This window comes from Tupaia chinensis, unplaced genomic scaffold (genome assembly GCF_000334495.1).
Source record: "Tupaia chinensis unplaced genomic scaffold, TupChi_1.0 Scaffold143646_1, whole genome shotgun sequence".
Lineage (NCBI taxonomy): Eukaryota > Metazoa > Chordata > Mammalia > Scandentia > Tupaiidae > Tupaia > Tupaia belangeri.
In genome coordinates this window covers 997765-1003227 of record NW_006203494.1, presented here as the reverse complement: position 1 = coordinate 1003227, position 5463 = coordinate 997765, and positions in this window count along the sequence as shown.

The window sequence follows — 5463 nt, the reverse complement described above, 5'->3', positions numbered from 1 at the left end:
CCCAGGCTTGTGAGAGTCTTCACCCCACCTTTGCTCCCTCGGACTTTGGCCTGCCCCTCCCAGAGGCCCGGCAGCAGCGCCTGTCCAGACCTGGAGACGGGGATGGGGTGGGGGGACACGCTGAAGCCCGCGGCAGGGAGCCAGCCATAGCAGCAGGGTCTCCCCAGCACTTCTGGGCTCTGGCTGGCCTCGGAGATGGGTAACCTTGGGGGGTCCCACAGAGACAGACCCAGGGTGGTGCGCGACTGCCCCGGGGCTCCTTCAGCATTCGTGCCCCAACCCGAGTCCCCAGCCTGGGCTGGATCCCCGCTGGCCCCCAACGCCAGCCCAGAGGAGGTGGTCTAAGTAGTCACAGGCTGGGCGGTGGCACAGGCTGGGCGGTGGCACAGGCTGGGCGGTGGCACAGGGGCACGTCACCGCACCCTGCGGGCAGGGGCTGAGGCTGGGCGGATCGCGGCACGAGGACCTCCTTAGACTTCTCTCTTTCATGGAAGGAAACGCAAAGGGAAACCGGGTGAACCCCCTCGCCTCAATTCCGCTTAAACACATTCTGTTACGGGGTCTGCGTGCTCACTCGGGAAGGGGTGGGAGATCGCCCGGTGGGACGGCCGCACTGCCCTCCCCGTCCTCCAGCTCCTCTCGGGATCTTGGACGCGCACACACGCCCGGCGTGTTCCTCAAGCTACCGAGGCGGACTGGGAATGCACAGTCGGCCTCGTGGAACCGGCACCTCGCCCAGCGTGCCGCTGACTGGCCCCCCTTGATTCTTATTTTGCTATTTACTTTGCCATAAGGCACGTGCGCTCACCGGAGAGCGGCAGAGAGACTGACAGGGGAAATAAGAACTCGCGCCCCAGGAGGGCTGGCCACGCCGCAGTCCCTCCTCCATACTCCTCCTGGAATTTGGGCACGCACGCACACACGCCTGGCATGAGTTTTAAGCCACCAGGTCCGGGACTCGAGCCACAGTTGGCCATGTGGGGGCCTAGCACTTTAGCCACCATGCCGCCTGCTGACCCTCACTGTCTTCTTTTTTTTTTAAAGATTTTTGCCAGAGGGTGCATGCACTCACCGGAGAGAGACAGAGAGAAAGAGACGGGGAGAAGGAACGTGAGAAGTCACCCCACGGGGGTGTGGCCGCACTGTAATCCTGCTCCACTCCCCTCCCGGGACGTTTGGGCACGTGCACACATACCCAGCATGGTTCTCAAGCGGCCAGGTCTGGCACTCACACTGTGGTCGGTCATGTGGAAGTCCAGTGCCTTAGCCACCCTGCCACCGTGCCCCTCACTGAAACGTTTTAATTTATCACCATTATTATTTTCCTAAGTTGCTACAGAGCACCCGTGCTCACCAAATACAGAGGGAGGGAGGGAAGAGGGAGCAAGCCGGCCGGTCCGGGACTTGACCTGCAGTCAGCCCGGTGCCGGTGAAGGGAGTCCAGCCCTGAACCATCAGGCCACCTCCGCCCCCACCCTCACATTTTTTAAAAAAGAACTACTGGGGCTGGCAGGTGGTGTAGTAGTTAGGGGCGCTGGACTCCCACGTGGTCGACTGTGGTTCTAGTCCCGGACTTGGTGGCTTGCTTTCTCACTTTCTTTCTCTTGCTCTCTCTGGTCAAATTAAAATAAATAAAAAAATAAAAGTTAAATAAAATAATTCTTAGAACGATTTATTTAATTCTATTACTATTATTTTCTAATTTGCTGTAAGGCACACATGGTTACTAGAGAGAGAAAATGAAAAAGCAAGCTGTCAGGTCGGTACTTGAACTGCAGTGCCTTCACCACCACGCCACCTACTGGCCCCACGCCTCACGGTTCAAAAAGTGCACTGGGGCAGCGAGTGGCATGGTGGTTAAAGTGCTGGACGCTCCCACATGGCTGATCACAGTTCAAGTCCCAGACCTGGCGGCTGGCTTTCTCACTTTCCCTCTCTCTCTCTCTCTCTGGTCAAGTTAAAATAAATGAACGAGTAAATAATAAATATAAAAAATTCTTTCTTAGAAAGAATTTTATTTATTATTATTTTTAACCTGGTCAGAGAGAGACAGAAGGAGAGAGAAAGGGAAAGTGAGAAAGCCAGCCGCCAGGTCCGGGACTCCAGCTGCAGTCGGCCATGTGGGGGTGTCCAGTGCTTCAACCACTGCGCCACCTGCCAGCCCCCAAATAAATAATTCTTTTTTAAAAAGTATATTTATTTGTTCCTTCTGAGAGTGAACCTCCAGCAGGATCTTGGCTGTGACCCCCCAAGCTGTAGCCAGCGCCCCTGCGGGCACACGGCTGCCCCGCGTCTTTGGGGCAGTCTCGATGGGGACCCAGGGTCTCCTGCGGGAATCAGCCCTGTTGGCTGTCTCAGTCACCTCTACCCCCATCTGGCCCGTGTGGGAGTTGAGGAAACCCACGGACAAGCCCTACTGGGGGGGAATCCACGCCCCACCCTGCGTGTCTGACTTGGGAGCTGTTACAGCCACCATTGTCTGGAGGGGGAGCGCTGGGCCCAGCTAAGGGCACGCACCTGTGGCCGTGGCTAATGGGGAGGCTGGGGACTTCGTCACAACTCCCTCTGTCTCTGATCTGCCGTGAAGCGGGAGAGGTGGGCTGGCCCGGGCTCGTGGCATACCTGTGCTGAGCCGCTGGGGGGCTGGGACTGGAGGGTGGCCCCCGCGAGACCCTGTCCACGTGCACGAATAAACCACCGCCGTCTCAGGCTGGAGGGCAGCTGTGACATTGCCGCCAGCACCTGGCTCTGCCTCAGAGCAGCCACGTGGCCACGGAAGCTCTTCTGCGTGGCACAGGCAGGAGCCCAGAGACTTGCAGGACCGTTGTGCACTCGTGGTGGGTGCAAAGGCCGCTGGGGACAGCTCAGTCCCCGGGGTCTCTGCCAGTGCCCTGCCAAGGACCAGGGCGCCCAGCCTCTGCCTGTCCCCTGTCACAGCGGGCCATGGGGCTGTGCTGCTCCCCCTGCTGTGCCCAGCCCAGCCCCACCGAGAGCGGGGGGTGGGGGGACACGGGCCAGGGCTCCGGTCCCAGGACCATGGCCTTCTGAGGGCACCGGAGCAAGTCATGGCTCCTCTGGGCTATAGCTTCTGCCTTTGCAAATTGGGGGTCAGTGCTGGCACCCTGGATCCTGTCCCAGCCTAGAAGGACACTGCAGAGGGGAAGCAGGGAGGGGCACCGTGCTGTATTCAAGGTCACCCAAGTGACAGCAGAGTCACCACAGGGCTGTCCGCTCAGAGCTCTGGGTCTGAATCTCCGAATAGCTCTTCGCAGCCCAGCAGGTGGTACAATGGTTAAGGTGGACTCCCATGCAGCAGACCACGGTTCGTGTCCCGGACCTGATGGCTTGAAACACAGCAGGTGTGTGTGCATGCCCAAAACCCCCAGAGAAGAATGCAGAAGGGATTGCAGTGCGGCCATCCCCGGGGGGGGGGGGTGATTTCTCATTTTCTGTCTCTGTGTCTCTGGCGGGTAAAACTCTCTCTCTCTCTCAAAAAAAAAAAAAAAAAAAAGAGGGGCTGGTAGGTGGCATGGTGGTTAAGGGCGCCCTGTTCCCACATGGCCGACCATGGTTTGAGTCCTGGACCTGGCAGCTTGCTTTTTCACTTTTCCTCACTCTGTCTCAATCTGGTCCAAAAAAAATTTTTTTGAGAGGTTTTTGCTATAGGGTACGTGCGCTCGCCAGAGAGAGAGAGAGAGACAGAGAGACAGAAAGCGAGAAATCACCCCCAGGGAGGATGGCCACACCGCAATCCCTTCTCCTCCATTCTCCTCTCGGGATCTGGGCCACGCACGCACCCGCGCCCTCCGTGAATTTAAGCCACTGGGTCCGGGACTTGAACTGCAGTCGGCTACATGGGAGTCCAGTGACACAGCCATTATGCCATCTGCTGGTCCCCTGGTCAAATTAAAATAAATTAAGTTGAATAAAATAATTCTTTAAAAAAGTAGTAATTTTTTTTATTTTTAAACAATGTGTTAGTGGGCCCACGCCAGGAGAAAGACGGCAAAGGAAAGGGAGGGGGCACCCCCAGGCGACGTCACACTGCAATCCCTCCTCCACTCTCCTCCACTCTCCAGGGCACACACCCGGGCGATGTCACACTGCAATCCCTCCTCCACTCTCCTCCACTCTCCAGGGCACACACCCGGCGTTTCTCAATCTGCCAGGTCCAGGACTCGAGCCCCACTGCCGGCCATGTGGGAGCTGTCTTGACCACCAGGCCACTGGCTGGCCCACCACGCTCTGAATCTGAGTTGGGGCTGAGTCTCTCTGGCAGGAGCAGGGAGGAGGGTGTGCAGAGGCTGCACTGGCTGGGCAGGCCCCTCACTGCTCCGGGCTGCCTGGGCACTGACTGGGGCCCTGGCGGGAGGCCAAGGCAGCCAGATGGGACCAGCCTGGCTGTCCCTAAAGTGGAGATGAGAGGATGACTTTCCTGGCCTGCCGTTCTGTGGCCCAGGGCACGACCGTGACATGCAGGTGACAGCGCTCCCTTAGCTGGTGGCTTCTGGAGGACATGGCTGCTCAGACAGGCAGGGCCTCGGGTCACTGCTGGGTTACCGCCTACACCGAGAAGCCCTGGGGAGATGCCGCAGTTCCTGGTCCCAGCGGACACCGCATCCCGGCCCTAAATCAGAAATGACCTGGGCAGGTATGGGGGCCCAGGACTCCTGCGGGCACTCGGTGACCCAGGAAGGAGGTTACTGGCTCCCCCGTGCGGGCTCATCCACAGCTGCACCAAGCAGCCCAGGGGGGTCTCAGCAGAGGGGAGCCCTGGCCAGTTTCGCGGGCTCGCAGGGGGGAGTCGCGGCTGCGGGCAGGGCTCTGCCTCTTACCCTACCTCCGACGGCTCAGGGAAGGGCCCCGGCAGCTGAGCCCACGCTCCTGTCTGGGCCCAGACCCACAGGCTGGCACGGAGCTGCAGGGAACCAGTCCAAACCCAGGGACAGACAGGAAGCAGGCAGAATTCCCAACACTGGCCACGGAGGCCAGGCCACGCATGGGGCCGTGCCATGCTCCACACAGGGTAGGGGGGGCTGACCTGCTCAGGGCTTCGAGAGGCCTCGGGTCTGCAGGATGGGGGGCACAGGCACAGGGGAGTAAGTGTTCTGAAGGGGCAAGAAATGGGCCAAGCTCTGGAGGTGAGTCCAGAGGGCCTGGGGACAGAAACGAGCTCTGTCACCCAGGAAGGCAGAATGTCACAGGGCCAGGGGCCGTTGGTGAGGGAAGGGAGTCTAAGCTCTGTCCAGACAGCACTGGGGAGCCACTGACGGTTTTAAGCAGTGGCAGGTTCAGACTCGGGGGACAGAGCTCGGTGCTGGTCTGCAGAGCCACTGAGCGGCCGGAGGCAGAGACTGGGCGGCTACTGGCCCAGAGCAGTGGCCGGGAGTGTGACCACAGCCAGGACCAGGGAGAATGTGGCTAATTGTAGATGAAAAGGGCAGGGTTCCCCTGACTTGAAGG